Source organism: Akebia trifoliata, chromosome 5 (genome assembly GCF_017979445.1).
Source record: "Akebia trifoliata isolate Shusen 1 chromosome 5, ASM1797944v1, whole genome shotgun sequence".
In the NCBI taxonomy this organism is placed as follows: Eukaryota; Viridiplantae; Streptophyta; class Magnoliopsida; order Ranunculales; family Lardizabalaceae; genus Akebia; species Akebia trifoliata.
The window spans coordinates 22,022,513-22,042,008 of record NC_141379.1 but is presented as its reverse complement, the minus strand read 5'-3'; positions in this window follow the sequence as shown (position 1 = coordinate 22,042,008).

Genomic DNA, 19,496 nt, shown 5'->3' with positions numbered 1-19,496 from the left:
CCGTGTTTATAATTATTTATGCATGTGAAAATTTTTACTCATCTGACCATTTTGGTAATTGTGTATGCATGTTATGCTATTTATCTTATTTTGTAATTATATATGTATGCGATGATGTTTACATATTTGATAGTTGTAGACACCTCAATTTGAACGGGCCACTACTCGAAAGGGTCCAAAAATACAGATTTTTCAAATAAATGGGCCAACGGGCCTCAAGGGCCCAAGTCATTGAAAAGTGACATTTTGATCGAATCGAGGCCCCTAAGACCTCCTAATGGTCTAAGGGGCCCACCAAAAGGACTCGGCCTACCTTACGCTTTCCCAATATTCACTACTCCGCTTCCAAAACCAAAAATGCCAAATTTTGGATAAAGTTCACCAACGGGCCTAAAAAGCCCGATTTGCCAACACGTGGCATTTTGATTAGTTCAATAATTTTAAAATCTCAAAAAAATTGATAAAACTAAAAATGTGAGACTTAGGAAATCTATCACTTCTTCTACCCTCACCGCTCCATAGCCGAAACCAAAAATACTATAAGTCCATTTACATCCCACTAACCTTCATCTCTCTAAAATCAATCCCTCACCTTACCCCTCCACATAACTTAAACTCCAAAATATCTCCAACATATCTAAATCCAATCCAAAATAAATTCTACCCAATCCAATAACCTAAAAATATTCCATAACCCAAGCCCAATATACTAAAAAGCCCACAAACCTTTATCCATATCTAATTCACATCCAACCCATAACCCTAGCTCCAGGGTTTATTGTGGTAGTCATAGTTTTGTAAAATATTCTAAAGATCAGAGCTAAAGGTTGAGATCCTGATATCATATTATATCCCGAAGTTTGGATGTTTAGGCTTAAAACTTTCATTATTCCTAGATCTGTTAGAGCAACTGTAAAGTTTGGAAAACTATCAAAATATATTGGTCCGTCACAGAGACTTGACTCTACTAATCCTAGCAAAGAATCTATAAAATTCAGGTGTCTCTTGTCTCTTAGACATAATAATACTGAAACTTTTAATCATATTCTTGTTAAGGATTTGATTCCTACTTGTATTAATCCAATATGTAAGAACTTGTGTTTCTGTTTGTGTCTTAATATGGATTCTTTTGAGAATAATTCTATTGTTTGGTGTTCTGCTAATAAGGGTACTGTTTGTTCACAAACTTTTATTGTATAATCTATTTTTGTGAGGAAGTTCCATTTTTTATAGATATTCTTGATGGGGACCATGGGTATATTCCAATTATGTAGGCTAGACTCAATATCTGTTATAGAATTTTCTTCCATATTTAAGACATCTGGGTTTTCTAGATCTGAACTATGTTTTCCAGAAATAAATTTGACTAAAGAATTCATAGTAATCTCAAAGGCTAAATTTTTCGGACTGTCAACTATTTATTCCCGAAAATCGGCTTTTCTGGCCAAAAGGAGGGATACGCGACTTGGGTCAAACGAAAATTTTTCAAATGAGTTTACTACTGATTCTTTATTCAAACCAATCTCTTGAAAGAACACGGCTCTGATATCATTCTGCTCAAGATCTTAAATTCATATTAAATTCTAAGGATAGTTTTGTGGTCTAATGTATCTAAAGCCTACACGATCTTGTTCTGGTAAAAACTTAATCCAAGGATTTCTTTCCTCAAATCTTAATTGAGAAATCTTAAAAAACTCTTCCCTTACTTCTATTAATTTTTTATGGTTTTCCCAATATTCTTCATCTCTAGGTCTACCCTCCCTTGAGTATGATAATTCTTTTATAACTAAATCAGAAAAATAAACTCTTAACAATTCATATCTTTCTTCAATATCGAAATTATAGTGAGGCATGAAAATATAATTATAAGTACTTGTAGAATATACTATTGGAAAATATTGAAAATATTACACTGGATGCAAAAGATAAACAGAACAAACTGATTATTTCAAAATTAGGAAAATTACCTAGAACAGTTCTTTTCTTTAAAACTGGGTGTTTGATGGATTGATTGAGGTATGTTAGGTTGGGGCTTGGTCGTGATTGTGGTAGGATCAAGGGTTGGAAGCTTTAGATGTTGGAGGCTTGATAAATGCTCAGGGGGTTAGAAAATTTGATGCCTTCATCAAGAAGTTTCTTGTTCTTTTATAGAGGGCGGATTTGAAATGAAATTTTTTTAGTCCGCACAGGATTGGACATGTGTTTCCTTTTTTGTGGTCTTGAATATTTTAGTCATTTTCTGGATAAGCATAAGGTAGATGGTTGGACTATTTGATATGATTTTTCTGGGACAGGTGGAGACTGGTGGCATCTTGTCTTTTGATTAAAGGATAAGCTTGGGTTTTTTGGTCATGGATCGAAGGATAGCTGGTTGGGTTGAGAAGCGAAAAGATTTAAAGAAAAGAACTGTTTTAGATAAGAGGATAGTTATCTCTAACAGCACACGGGTGACTGCTTTTGGGTGGTTTCTCACTAGAGATTCCTTCCGATAATTATACAATATTTTATTTTGCAATATTCTAGATATTTCTTGGCTCTTCTTTCTTCTTGACTTGACTATGGTCTTGACTGGATAGATTTTTCATGGCTCTCTTTGACTTGACTTGAGGGAAATGACAGGGAGGAAGAATTCCTTCGCAGTCATCTTCATTGAGAGGGGTAAAGTCTTTAAAGTTTTCTGATTCTTCTTCTTCATCAACTTGGGACAGAGCTTCTAGTAGATGCTTGCGCATCTCTGCCTTGGATGACGCTCCTGCTAGCTTGGACTGAAGCTGTGACTTGAATAATGGAAATTCTGAAGAACTTGGTGCAACTATCTTTGACTGATGAGGATGGCTGTGTAGCCATGCAGTGACTCCAATTTTGGTGGCATTTTCAAAGCGTAAGTTTGCCCACCATTTGACTTTGAATTTTCTTGAAAATGTAGGGATTGGGTGAAATTGAGAAATGGAAACTGTGCAATATTTCCAGCAAGAGATCCATTCTAGAGAAAATTGTGCAAAGAAAATTAACAGATTTGGCATTTGAGTTAGGTGTTCTGGGGCCATGAAGTTCTGGATGAAGTATTGAAATCCTTCTTGAACAGGTGCAGGGAGAATAGCTGGTATTGGTCCATATTGGTTCCACCATTCAGCAAACCAATTTGGAAACTGGATTTTTATTTGGTCATTGAATAGGAAAAACCATGAATGGTTATATTGATCGTTCTGAAAAGTAAAGGTGTTAAACCATGCCTTTTGATAGTCCCAATAATTGTAATACTGCGGATTGAATGGCTGGGATAGTCTTTTCATTGTATTGGGATTTTGTCCCCAAGTGGTGAGAATGAGAACTTTTAATATTTGGCACTTAGAATGGGAAATTCTATCTGGGTCATTTTTGTCTGAAGTATGGGTTATGAGAGTAGAATCTGAATCTACAAGGATAAACTCATAGAATCTTTGTGTTTTTGTATGGACTGATGAAATGAAATGGTTTTGCTTGATGAAAATTGATTGGGCAATTGTTTTTGGACAGGATTTTTCTAGCTCTGGTTCTATTGTCATGATTGGGTTTAGATTGGATTTGTAAATGTATTGGGGTCTTAGAGAAAAAGTAAGTATGGATTATTGTTCTTGGTTTTGTGATGAAGAGGCTGTTACTGTTTGGGAGTAGGATTTTATTGGACTTGTGGTACCTAAAACCTGGAACTTGTTGGAAAGGTTATTTGGGGAACCAAATTGAAGAGGATTCACTGGAGTTACTTTAGAAACTGTGAAAGACATTGCATAAGAACTCTTGATTTTGGGTTTCAATGGGTTTTCACTCATCTTTTTTACCTTGCAAGAATTCTCTGGTAAGAAAATCTGGTATAGAGTTAGTTTCTCCTTTTATATATTCTATTTTGAAATAAAAAATAGATAATATAGCTTGCCATCAAGCAAAAATATGTTTTGAGGCTATATTTTTTACATCTTTTTCTAAAACAAATTTTACTGACTTACAATCTATTCTTAAAAGAAATTCTTGATTGAGTAATCTTCTTGGAATTTTGAAATGCATAAAACAATAGATAAAATCTCTTTCTTTACTGTTGAATATTTCTATTGTGTAGGATTCCAGGCGCCAGAGGTGTACCTTATTAATTGTTCATGATATGAATTGTTAAGAGTTTATTTTTCTGATTTACTTATAAAAGAATTATTATACTCAAGTGAGGGTAGACCTAGAGATGAAGAATATTGGGAAAATCATCAAAAATCAACAGAAGTAAGGGAAGAGTTTTTTAAGATTTCTCAATTAAGATTTGAGGAAAGAAATCCTTGGATTAAGTTTTTACCAGAACAAGATCGTGTAGGCTTTAGATACATTGGACCACAAAACTATCCTTAGAATTTAATATGAATTTAAGATCCTGAGCAGAATGGTATCAGAGCCATGTTCTTTCAAGAGATTAGTTTGAATAAAGAATCAGTAGTAAACTCATTTGAAAAATTTTCTTCTGACCCAAGTCGTGTATCCCTCTTTTTGGCCAGAAAAGCTGATTTTTGGGAATAAATCGTTGACAGTCCGGAAAATTTAGCCTCTGAGATTATTATGAATTCTTTAGTCAAATTTATTTCTGGAAAACATAGTTCAGATCCAGAAAATCCAGATGTCTTAAATATGGAAGAAAATTCTATAACAGATATTGAGTCTAGTCTACATAATTGGAATATACCCATGGTCCCCATCAAGAATATCTATAAAAAATGAAACTTCCTCACAAAAACAGATTATACAATAAAAGTTTGTGAACAAACAGTAGCCTTATTAGCAGAACACCAAACAATAGAATTATTCTCAAAAGAATCAATATTAAGACACCAACAGAAACACAAGTTCTTACATATTGGATTAATACAAGTAGTAGGAATCAAACCCTTAACAAGAATAGGATTAAAAGCTTCAGTATTATTATGTCTAAGAGACAAGAAACACCTGAATTTTACAGATTCTTTGCTAGGATTAGTAGAGTCAAGTCTCTGTGACGGATCAATATATTTTGATAGTTTTCCAAACTTTACAGTTGCTCTAACTGATCTAGGAATAATGAAAGTTTTAAGCCTAGACATCCAAACTTCAGGATATAATATGATACGAGGATCTCAACCTTTAGCTTTGGTCTTTAGAATAGTTTACAAAACTATGACTACCATAATAAACCCTAGAGCCCTGTCAAGACCATCCTTAGAAGAAGAAACTCTTTTATTACAAAGTAATATATACAAGTCAAATAAACTAGTACCCAAAAGGATCTCTTGGAATGACGTCCAGTTGCCAGCAACCTGGAATTTGACAGGAGAAGGCCAATCACAAATATCAGAAAACAAAGAACCTGAATCAATCATACAATATCCAGATGGAAACATAGAAATTAATTTTCCTTCGTTTAAAAAATCAATAATATTAACAGATGAAACAAGTTCTTTAACTACAATACCATTAACAGATAATTTAATCACTAGAAGAATATCTACAATAGAGCTTCTACAAGTTAAGAGTTAAAACTTAAAAGAGTTAAAAATGAAACAATTCCAATTCCATACTATCAAGATCTTAGAAAGATAAGTGTCCAACAATCCCCTAATTTGTTTCCTACACAATCACAAATGCAAGATGACTCACCTCAAATACATATATTAGAAAAATTCAAACCAAACATTCCCTTAATAAAACTAGAATATATTCTTTCAGAAGAAAAAAGAAGAATTTGAAGAAAAGTCCAAAAGTTACCAAGAACAAGTCTGGGAATTTTATTATGAACATTTAGACAAAGTCAAAAAGGAAATCTCCTTTTTTAACTGGTATAAGAAATATTTCAAAAAACCCATTAAAAAAGAAATAGATGTAATAAAATCAAATCTTTGGGATGTCCCTAAAATAGGACAAATAGAATCTGTCCATCCACCACCAATAAATGAAATAGTAATCCCAGTAAATAAAGACACAGTAATAGTATCACCTTACAAATCAATAGAATTTAAAGACCTAGACAGGATCCCAACAACCAGAGATTATATTATGAAACAAAGTAATTATACTAATAGATACCTTAACTCTATAGGAGAACAATTGACCAGACTAGAAGACATTCATTATCTAAAATCAACAACAATAGAAAAAGAGGGAAAAATGAAACTCTACCAAGAAAATAAAATCCCAATTTTTACTTGTTATAAAATACCAGAAAAATTGAGAATGATTGTTCCAGACAAACAAGAAATGTTACAAGAAATAAATGAAAAATTAGCCAAATTAACTTTAGGGAAAGGAAAAGAAATTATAGTAGTAAACAAGTTAGAGGACCCTACCACAACAGACTCAGAGACAAGTTCTATAGAAGAAGAGAACTATAATGAAAAGAAACTACAAAAGCTTACTTCTCAATTCCAAGAAGAAGAACTCAACATGGCAACAACAATACACAAATCAAGGATTAGACCAACCATGCATAATTACTATAGTAGACCTACTCCAATAGATATACAATACGAAGAAAGAAGTATGATGACCCAATCAGTCTATGATGGAAAATCTCTCTATGAATGGAATGTAGATGGATTAACAGAATACAATATTTTATCAATACTACAAGAAATGACTATGGTGTCCACTGCGGCACAACCATATGCCTCAGACCACCAGATAGCCCAAAGACTAGTCTCAGGATTTACAGGTCAACTAAAAGGATGGTGGGGTGAACCGATCTAGATTCGTTTTGGAGTTATTTTTTGTTCCTATATCTTAATTATGTAGCGATTCCTAATTCTCAAAAAATTCTCCCATTTCATCATTAGGTTCTTTTTATTATTTAGTAAAAAGAATTGAGGCGCTTTCAATATTTAATTGGGTGTTTAAGATTTTAGATGAGCCTAATCAGAATTGTAAACAATTCTTGAAATCAAACCTTAATAATGTTTGAAAGGTGTGTTTTAATCTTTAATTGGGGATTGATAAACAATTTAAGAAATTGGGGGGTAATAAGTAAAAGTTGGGGTGTTAATATAAACTCTCTTTGTCTTATTCTAATAAAACTGTTCAATTTGAACAGTAAACAACTCTCTTTGTTTTATGAGAAAATGTTTGAATAATGTGTTTTAATATTTAATTGGGGTGTTTAGAATTTTCGATGAGCTTAGTCATAATTGTAAATACCTCCTTATAACAAACTTTGATAATGTTTGAATAGTGTGTTTTTATCTTTAATTGGGGTGTGATAAATAGTTTAAGAATTTGGGGTGTAATAAGTAAAAGTTGGGGTTGTAATAACAGTTCTCTTTGTCTTATTTTAATAAAATGTTAAAAATGACAATTTGTATGTCACGTCCCAAAATATAACACGAATCCCAAGGATTCATCTGTTAGATATCAATAAATGATTAACCATCCCATCTCATGATAACATATAATAATAAAAGATAGATCATTTGTAACAGTTATAATAACGGGAATAAATAAATAATACCAAAAACTAACAGAGTGTGAAAGCTAATAATAATCAAACTATGATTTAGAATCCTCAAGTTTCATAATAAGAAGTCGTGCTGATTGAAACAAGATATATATTGAATATAAATTGGCACATGGTGTCCTAACATAAAAGTTTCGAATAAAAATATAAAGAGAAACATTACTAAAAAGAAATTTACCGTTCTAACAACTAGTCTGCATGTAACGTATAAACATACTGGAGTTTAGATCATGCATGTCTTTATATAATATAACATTTGAATAAAGACTAATTGAAATAAGGAAATAAAATAGATATAATAAATAACCGTCTATCAATCATATAATTTAAAATGTAATTAACTCATTATGCTTTCAAGTAAAATACTCATCCACCGGCATACAATAAAAAGATACATAACATAAACACGACAGTGTAATTGATAAGAGAGTTGAGGGACACGCCTATATAACCGTCCGACTATGACAAATCGGTATTCCAATACTTAACCTCCAAATTGAGTTTGTGGCCAATCTAGCATATCATATTTGAGTAACCATTTATCTGGCTCAGACTGACCATTGATTAAGAATCCAATAGTGAGTTTAACTAACAATAAGGATGACCATTTAACAATTACAGACTCTTGGTGATTACTAACTAGTCTAGCAAAAACTCCTCGCATCTAAGCCTATCAAAAGACAATACATGTGAACTTCAATTATATTTATACTATATTAGATTTTTTTACGACCATTTTCTAGTAAACAAAATTAATTTTATTTTTTTATACATTTACACACACACACACACACACACATATATATATTTCTTTATATCGAAAATACAAACTAGCTATGATAGCGTCTTCTAGTGACATTCATACGTCAATCAATCTATCCATCAATCATATCTCACATGATCGTGGTAATGTGAGATATCCATCTATTTACCTATTTATCATACACCACATGGCATAACAATTGCATAAGTCTGGGGGTAATGTCTCATTAATTAGTCGAGAACATAAGTTCTCTCAATTTATTCATCGATAAAACATCTATCTTCCTATGTACCTATCAAAGTACATATTTTTTTTAAAATGTAATTTTATAGTATCAACCAATTCCATATGATGGCCTTAGTTGAGTAAAAAAGACTTGGAAGGCGCGATAAAATTATAAAGAGTTCAAGTTATAGAAAATTGTAAAAATTTGACTTATGTTGAGAATGTGATTTTTCAAAGTTCTTCAAACATAAAACGAGCTTTTGAAAATGAAGGTCTTAATCACAAGATTTGACACTATATAATTTTTTAATCTTAATTCGAAAGAACATAGGAGAAAACGTCATTTGAAATTTGACAAAAACGGTGTAATCTGCGTTTTATTTTTGGAACCAAAAATTAGATTTAGATTCGTTAAGATTTGGATCTTTAAACTATTACCATTATTCTAAATGAGGGGTATTCCCTTATTTTCATTAAATGTGACATTTACTGAAATATTTTTAATGAAAAAAAGATGTTGAAAAATGTATGTACTGGTGGGAAAAATTATACTGAAAATATAATAAAACTAGAATTTTTAACATAAGATTAGAAGACAAATTTCGAAAGTTGTTGAGGCTTTCAACATAGGATCAGTCGACTGAACTTGAAAAAAAACACATTTTGCAATTTTTCGTGAGAAGATGGGTGGGTTGATCGAGCGTAATAATTTTTTATCTTTTTCTTTGATTTCATCCTAAACTCATCCACAATCCTTTCATTTTTTTTTAAATGTTCATAATCGTAAAAACTAATAGATCTATTATTTTTCTATCTTTTAACACAAGATTTACTAATTAAAAATAAGATCAAAGATTTAAACTATCTAATCATGTATGATTTTGAAGAATATGCCTTTAGACTGAATTCAAATCTAGTTCTTTGATGTAAACCAATTTTTTAGTGAAAACTTAGGCCTCGTTTGATAACGCTATAAACTTTTTCTATTAGATTCTGCTGTAAGAAGCAGTTATCAAAACAACTGTAAAAATCTGGAACACTGAAAAGTTTGTTTGGTAAAGTCTTGTAAAAGTGTTGTGCTGTTTACCAGAATTTGGTAATTATTGTTTGATACAATTGATAGATTCTACTGTATTGTAGTAAACGACCAGAATACCTTTAATGTTGATAATGCACCCAAAATGTATAAAAAATGACTAGAATACCCTAATAAATATATAATTACACTATATATATATAAAGATATTAAAAAATTATAAAAATAATTATTTTAATTTAAATAAATATATAAATTTTATAATTCTATCAAAATTTTGACAGCATTTCCTCTTAAAAATGAACATATAAAATTTTCTTGATAAAGAAAATACCTTCATAATACACAATCCAACATCTATATAACATCTTATATATTTAAACATCCACATAACATATTATTTATATTCTGACATCATTTAAATATAATAATTATAGCTAATACAATAAATAGAATTGAAATAAATAAAAACATGAAAATATACATCCAACAAATACGTACAAGATATATTTTTCATTGTTCTTATTTGTCTCCATTACTTTATCATGAGTAACATTTTTATCAATAATGTCAACTTCATCTGCCCACACAAAAGACCCTTCGTGTCTCAATAAAATAAGATAACACATGAATTAATATCAATTTAATTATATAAATAGACTCCCAATATTAATATTAATGAGATATTACCTATCAAGATAGACACCTATAAAATATCCTCCCATAATTTTCTTTTGTTTTAATTGTAATTAATGTCATCACTCAACCATATGAATAAAATGGTGGATACGTATAGTTTGCCGTCAATGCTATTCATCATACACAAAAACATCATAAATAAGCATAGAATCTTGAGAATATACTTACACATAGTATAATCTTCATCCTAATATCGAATAATAGTATTTACGCTTACAATACAAAGTAATAAACATAATATGAAAACTTATCAATGATTGGTAGTATAAATGGCATCGATTATAGAATCCTTATGTATTTTTATTGTTTATCGGCTTTAACGACCTACTGATGGGGGAATTGGATATTCTTGATCAGTAATGCCCTTTTCTTTCTCTTCTATTGAAAGTGCCCTTGATCTGCGAGGTGTACGGATCCGCTTTTGACCTTTGAGGTTTGGGAGTCGCCACCTAGTTATTACGGTTTAGGAACCGAACATTGACTCTAAAAGGTAAAAAAAACTAATATACGAAAAATAAGAAACTAAGTCGGTCTCTACTAATTTTCAAATAGAACTACATTACTAAAAATTCCTAATCAATAATTTTTTTTTAAATCTTTTACTTTTACGAAGACAACGGTCTTGTTTCCTCAGATCTGGTAGAATAGTTCTTCGTATAGCACTCATCGCTTCGTTCTGTCACCGGATTCGTTTCGGATCTTCAAAATAAAGTATTTTCTTTTGAATTTTTTTAATTTTATATGGAGTTTCGAGGTGTTTTTGAAGAGTTTCTAGGTGTTTTTTGAGTTAAAGTTAGGGTATGGATGTTAGGTAAGGAGTTGAGGCTTCAAAATCAAGGTTTATGGGAAGCTAGAAAAGCTTTTTGACCTACTTTTTCTAAGGTTTATTTTTTTATGCGAAAATAAGTTGTATGGATCCCTATTTATAGATTTTTTAAAGTGCTTATTTTGATAGAGTTAGTGTTTAATTATAATTCTTTTAGAAAGAGTTATTGTTTAATTATAATTGTTTTAGGTAGAGTTATATTTTAATTAGAATTGTTTTAGATAGAGTTATTATTTAATTAGAATTATTTTAAATAAAGTTATTATTTAATTAGAATTCTATTAAGGTTTTGACTTTTAATCTCACTTGATTGACTTTAAGATTTTGACTTTAGTCTTACTTGATTTGACTTTAATATCTTGACTTTGGTCTTACTTGATTGACTTTAATATCTTGACTTTGGTCTTACTTGATTGACTTTAAGATATTGACTTTAGTCTTACTTAATTGACTTTAAGATTGATTTTAGTCTTACTTGATTGACTTTTAAGATTTTGATTTTAGTCTTACTTGATTGACTTTAATTTTAATTAGAATTTCACTTTATATTAATTAATATTTTAATATTTTAATTATTATCGTTTTACCCTTGGAGAGGACTCTTTGCGTTTTAAGTCGATTTTTGATGTTCTAGGATATTTTAGAATCGATTTTTCGTAAAGAATTCAATGGGAATATTGATTTGTGTCATTTATTAAAATTTTTGTACGAAATGATCGTGAACTTTATGAAGGGCATTTTCGTAATTTTGTCAAATTTTGTGAAAATTGGCGAAATGATTTATTTAGTTTTGATTTGTTGTTTTATGTGTTTGAAAGGGTATTCCTAAGCGTAATGTAAGCTCTAGAGATATTTTGATGTTAGGGGTATTTTGGTAATTTGATCATTTTTTAGTGATTTTTACCGTGAAGCTTCTTTTTGTCGACAAAATGATAATTTCTAAGCGTAATGTAAGCTCTAGAGATATTTTGATGTTAGGGGTATTTTGGTAATTTGATAATTTTTTAGTGATTTTTACCATGAAGCTTCTTTTTGTCAACAAAATGATAATTTCTTTTTGAAACATATCTAGTAACAAATAAAATATTGGAATGATCGTCCATCATTGAGAACTATTGCAATTGGGTTGACGAGTTAATTAATCAGGAGAGTGCAAAAATGGGGTGTCTACATCTATTGATTATTCTTCCTCAAATCGAACAAATTCTTCATCAACAATATTATGTTTTTTAATTAAATTATGCAATGCCTTGCAGGCAATAATAACATTTCATTGTTTGTCCAAATTATATGAAGGCATTAATTTTAATATTGACAATTTTATCTTTAAAACCTCGATAAGGTGCGAGATAACCATCCATAAGTGGGTACCCAGTATCTACTAGATAATATTTACCTATTATCGAAAAAAATTTATATTATAAATAAACATATATAATTGATAAGATTTTTGAAAGCGCCCTCGATCCGAGGGTTGTAGAACCATTTTTTAGGGTTTGAGAGTTGCCACTTAGTTTTACAGTCTAGGAACCGAATCATGACTCTAAATAGATAAATAACACTAATTTACGGAAAAGAAACTACGGATCCGAGGATCATGTTACGGGATTAGAAGGTGTTAGGTGTCAATCTCGCCCAACAAATGTTGGTCTCTACTTTTTTCAAAAATTATATTGCTAAAAAATAACCTAAACAATAAAATAAATAAAAAACTAGTTTACTTGATGATTGCGACGGTTGATACCCTCAGAACTAACGGAGTGCGTTCCTCGTATGAGTTTTCCTGCTTGTGTCTCCGTTACCAGATTCGCTTCTGATATTCGAGATAAGATATTTTCCTCCTAGATCTGAATGCTTTCTAAATGTTCTGGGTGTTTTGAAGGTTTCTAGGTGTTTTTTGAGTAAACAAAGGGTTTGGGTGTTAGATAGGGACTTATGACTTTAGATTTAAGATTTTGGGAAAGCTGGGGAGAATTTTTGGCATCTCTTTCCTAAGATTTTTTTTATCTGCGAGATTAGGTTGTGGAGGCTCCTCTTTATAGAGTTTTTTTTTTAAAGTCTTTCAGTGTGATTAAGTCTCTTTAAGATTATGGTTAATTATGGTTTTGAATTAGGGTTTCCATTCTTACGTACAATGAAAGAATATTTTTTAGTTTTTTTTAGAGAACCCCCTTGATTATATTTTAATTCTTTGGGACTCCAAATGGAGGGATTTTTTATAAATATCAAGTGGGCTCCACTTGAATAAGTGAGTCACCTTTTAAAATTTGGCCCGTATGCTTGATTGATTGATTGATTTTATTTATTCAAAATTTTAATTTAATTTATTAATATTTTACTTTACATTAATTAATGTTTTAATTATTAATTTCAAAATTTTGAATTTTTAGGATTAGAAAATTATCATTTTGCCCTCAAGAAGGTTTTTGCGTTTCAAGGTCGTTTTTTGATGTTTTGGGATATTTTAAAATCAATTTTTGTAAGAAATTCAATGGGAGTATCGATTTGTGTCATTTATGGGTTTTTGGTCTAAAATGGTCGTGGACCCTATGAAGGGTATTTTCATAATTTTATTAAATTTGGTGAAAATTGATGAAACAGTTTATTTGATTTTAATTTGTTGTTTTATATGCTCGAAATGGTTTTCTTAAGTATAACGTAGGCTCTAGGGATGTTTTGATGTTATGGGTATTTTAGTAATTTGATCATTTTTTTAGCGATTTCTCTCGTAAAATTTCTTTTTATTTGAAAATTATGATTTCTATGTTTTTCGATCATATTTTCCTAACGTAGTATGATTTCTAAAGTTTTGTTTACTTGAGATACCTCATCCGAATTTCTAAAACATATTTAGTAACAAATAAAAAAAACATTGAAACATTCATTCATAATTGGGAATCGTCATAATCTGGTTGACAAGTTGATTAATCAGATGAGGGCAAAAATGCGGTGTCTACAATTTTACATACAGACCTGATGGAGGATATAAAAAATTTAAATTAAGACTATTTAATGTATCAATGAAGACATGTGAATTATTAGCAGACCTTTCCCAACCAACCACCAGATAAGTGAATAACTTGTCAAACGAACATGTTGTCATTATATTTTGTGAGGCCCTTGTGTCCTCGATATCACACTTGTTCTTCTATTGGTATAAATACACCAAAGTGTGTCCCATCTATCGTTCTAATACAATCTTATATATATTTCAATACATTAATTTATAAAAATTTATAAAATAAATATTTTTAAAGTATATATATATATATTAGAAATTATCTTAAAATAAGACAAAAAATAAGGATTATTATGGATGTGTGGGGAGACTTCATTAAGGTTGGGAGGTATAATTACAAATATTAACAAGTTCTCAATAGAGCCAAAAGAACTATATTGAAATACTTGGTAACTGTTTGAATTGAGTGAATGAAATTATTTACAATTATTTATTGCCCTTGATTATGTCATATTATCAATAAGAACATCGTTACTTGTTCTTGAATAATAATATATCATTATATTTTTAGTAGAGATCGTTTATCAAAAATGGTACACAGATACAAAAAGACGTATTTTTCCATTCTAAATAATGCGTGGTACGTCATAGGATTACCATTTAGTGTATCCCGCACAAAGTCAATCCCCGTGTATCGACCATTACTATATGACTTCCTACCTAAGAAATTCTCGTAATAAAATAAGGAACTTATGACTACTCCTGTCGTGACTATATTTAAAATACTTGGATCGACAATAGTAGTGGTATCACCATCTGAATTAATGGTATCAGTCGTATCATCTTCTACATTAATAGTATTTGTGATATCACCATCTCAATTTATATGACTTGTATTTGAATTCATATTAAATTAAATACAAATCAACTTACAATACACCATATAGAAAACACAATTAAATGATATCCACCATATACAACAGAAATTACCATCCATAATATTAATCACAATATCAATCCAACATAAAATAAAATATTCATCAAACATAAAATAAACAAAGTATATTGCACCATATTAGTGCAAAAAGTAACCAAAATATATTGCATCCTATAGGTGCATCATAAAACCAACATAAAAATAAAGAGACAAAAAAAAACCTAAAAAATCCTTTCCAGCTAGAAAATCAACCGTTTCGCCCTCCAACTATCCAAGATGAATAATTGTTGATCATAACCTATAGAAAACCTTTCTGAATTGCTTGCTCTTCATTAATATCTTTATTGCAAAACAATATTCCTATAGTGGCCACACACTGGCTTAGACCAAGCAGGCACTAGCCATAGCCTGGGTGTGGGGCGTAGGGACTAGTCAAGATGCATGCAAGCTGGCTCGAATACCCTTCATTATCAACAAAAATAAATAGAGATCACCGTTGGGAATTATATTTATTAGCTGGTCTAAGAGATCAATGGACTTTTGAATACTGACTTTTTTGACAAGAATGAGATTAGTAGAAGCAGTTGCTTGGGTGTGAATTACATTTACGAGTTTGTTTGGCCAATTCGCATAATAGTAGTCATCTTTTGTCTACAACCTCGAGGTTTTAGAATATCGTCACCTTTATATCGAACGGGGTTTGTGGGTGGGGTTATAGTTGGAGAAACATCATCCTTAAACTCATCGACATTATCAAGAATCAGGTCTAGAGGTGTTTGAGACTCCGGAGGTTGGGTCTCCATGACATCATCTAGATCATCCGCCCTAATGTCCTTTTCTTGAGTTTCTGATGCAAATGACTTTGTTCTAGATGCAAGCGACCATATCCGTCCACTAGTAGCATATGTGCCTTCAAAGATGAAATTCAATTGCTTCACAAACTTTAGAGGTTTCGTTCGAAATATTGCATCTTTTGGATGATGTTATAAAAAATAAAAATCCTAAATTAAATAAAAGACAAAATTCATAAAATAAATAGAAGAAAAAATTAACAAAAAATATACCTCTCACCACTCCTCACTTGCATCTAATATGTCAGTGTCAACATCATAAGAGACGTCACTATTTGTGCAAATCTTATTCCAACATTTCCAAATGCCTTTTTGCTTATCCCACTTGTTATTCATTTGCCCTTTATCATGGTAAATCTTAGTTTTTTTTGAAACTCCATCACTAAGATTCCATATGCAATCTTGTCAAACATTTTATGTGGTCTCCCCCCCTTCTTAATTAATTCATAGCATATCTCGACCCAAACTTCATGTTGTTTAAGTGTCTAATATGCTTTCGTACCTTTTGAATTCTTATCCTCAATCTGACAATAATAAAAAAAATAAATTACTTTCCTTTATGTTTACAAGCCAAAATAAATATACAATTACTAAAAAACCTATGAAAATTTCTAACATCTAGAACTATATAAATACAAAACCCATGAAAATCTCATCCTCCAATTGACAATGATAAAAAAAATTACATCAAAATGGTTTCGGTTGATGGTTTAACACAATATTATATGCACCAATGAAATATTTAACACAAAATTCAAGAAATGGTTCCTATTTCATTTCTGATTTTGATTATGGGGGAATCCCTTTTATAATCCAAACTAAATGTAACATTGGAATCTAGAATCTAGACCAAATGCCATAAGAAGGGAAGCTCAAATAATCTAATTTGTGTCACTTTTTGAAGCAAGACTATCAAATTTAGATTTATAAAGAAACATGTCCATTAAAATCTTCATTTGTAGTCTTGTAAACCAGCAATAGAAAGCAAATATTGGAATAACTTGGGTTTATAAAGATAGACATGGATAATTCTTTTGTAAAATTCATAGTTTTATTTCATATAATGTTGAGGATAAGATTTGAATTCAAGACCTCTTGAGTATTACTTGTAAAAAGTAGTTTTTCCTTTTTTGGTGAAAAATAAAAGAATTTTTTCCTTTTTCCTTTTTTGTATTAGTTGAAAGTCAAAGTTTTTTTTTTTTTTGCTTTTTAGGTTATGAGAGTTGTAAAGACAACTCTTATTTCTTTAGTCCCACATCGGGTAAATACAAGGATAGTTCTCAACTTATATATGACCCCTCTCTCTTTATTGCTTAAGTGTGAGAGAGATAGAGACTGTGCCTCATGCGCACATGAGGGCCCAAGGCACCATGGGACTGTAGCCTATTGTATTTGGGGTCAACTTGTCGAAAAACCTTAGTACGCGTGTGCACATACGATGTACCCGTAGGGGGGTGCAAATCTCAAAATTTAAGCTTCCCGTGGGTGTGCGTGATAGGCCCGCTTTTTGCTAAATTTTTATTAAATCTCAATCGTTGGTTTGTGTTTTTATCTTAACCATTGATATACGAATTAATATTTTTACTGTTTGGGCTTCTTAAGGCCCAAATGACGTGTCTACATTACAATTGTGAACCATTGGGCCTGTTGTGAACCGATGACTTACTACTTATAAAATAAGATTGTTCCCTTTTGTTAAAAAAAAACACAGAATATACACAAAACATAACTTTCTAATTTTTCTTGTCTTTTCGATACAAAGTCTTGCTGCTTGTACACAGTTCGATCTAATCAAGTTCGTCGTAGATCTGTTATTTCCGAATGCATGGTTAGTAGACAATGACTATTGAATCTTGGAAACTAGACGCCTGAAACCCAACTACATTGGGGATTCATTCATAAGGAGGCAAAATTGGTTTTAAAGACAACGACTTCTCCGTGCCTCAGTCATCGATAAGTTCTTCCAATTTCTACGAGTCGTTTGCATTATACTATTGCTTATAATTTATTATTTCAACAAACCAGATTCAAAATTTACAACATTCTACACATTTTCTTGTTGGTGACAACCAAATAGATAATCTCCAAAAGCACACAAAGCATTTCTGGTTTTCAGTCTTCAACACTAGATTGTTACAAACTACATCAAATTAATTAGAGATAAATAAAATTAAACCAAACTACATTAGATGTTGATTTTTTTCCCAATTTGAATTTGAAATCCAACGAATGTTACAAACTACATCAAAATTTGAATTCGATTAGATTATCAAATACCCGATAATATTCGATTCGATTATGAGTTTTTTATAAACTTGAACTCATCTTCCCTGTTCAAGGTGTATAAAAAAATAAATAAAAACCTCAACCAAAACCCTTGATTTTGAAGATGAAAAACCAGTCATTTTTACAAATCGAAGGTTTCTTTGGCTCAGATTGAAGAGAGAGAGAGGATACCTAAACGATCATCACAGGAGAAGATTGTGTCGTGATCGGCTCAAGCAGGAGAAGATGGTGTCGAGATCGGCTACTGTTGAATGTGGGTTGTCTGAGGGTTAGGGATGTGTGAGGTTCTGTTGAAAACAAGAGAGTAAAAATTAGATCTGAGGGTTAGGGCTATGTGAGGTTTTGTCTACAAGAAGATTAAGGATGTGTGAGCTTCTATCAAGAAGAAGAGCTGCGCGCTGTGTGAGGTTATGTCAAGAAAAATGGTACGGTTGTATGAGGTTCTGTCAAGAAGAAGAGACGTGATGCTGTGTGAGGTTCTATCGAGAAGAAGAGTAGTTGTGTGAGTTCTGGTGAGAAGAAGAAAGGAAGAGAGGTTCGGTTGAGAAGAAGAGAATAACTCTGCGAGGTTTTGTCGAGAAGAACAAAGGAAGAGAGTAAAAATTAGATAGGGACATTTCAGAAATTTTGCACGAACCGTTTTTTCGGTGATAGCTTTTCCTACAAACTCGAATAGTAAAAGCAACTTGCATCCATTTTTCATATTTGCTTTTAAAAACGCAAATTTTTAACACAAATTTTTTTATCAAACGACAATCACTGATGAAAAAGCGATTTCAAAACGCAAAAGTTAAAAAAAAGTGCTTTTAAAAATGTTATCAAACACCACCTTAACAACTAAATGGTAGAAGAGAAGAGTTCGTACATGTTTTGTGTGTTTCTATGATGTAGTGGTTCCGAGATCAATTTCCAGTATTCCTTTTTGTTTATTTTTCATTTTTCCTCTCTGACGAAATCACGATTTCTTTTGATACACACAATGCCTTTGATGAGACGAAACTTTTATTCTCTTTCGTCGAGTCTCGAATCTCGCTTTACAATCCTCAAATCGATTCTTTTAATTTTAGGGAGGCTAGGATTAAGGTTTGCTTTTGAAGAAGAGAATGAAAAATTTGTAAATTTCTAAAAAGTTTAGTATTTATAGCGACCGAAGAACGTAAATGTTAATTTTGAATTTGTTTAAAAAATTTATGTCTCGAGTTTTGATTTTTACAAATTTATAGTCTATTTTGGATAATTTTTCGATACGAACCTAATAGTGTTATCAGATTTTTAAGAATTATTTTCTAATTTTATTTATTTATTTCCAAGTAATCAAACTTATTCATCAATTAGAATTTTTCGAGATTTGTAATAAAATTTCAAGACATAACATGTAAATCATGAGTATTTTAATCATAATTTTTAGTATAGGCAATTAAA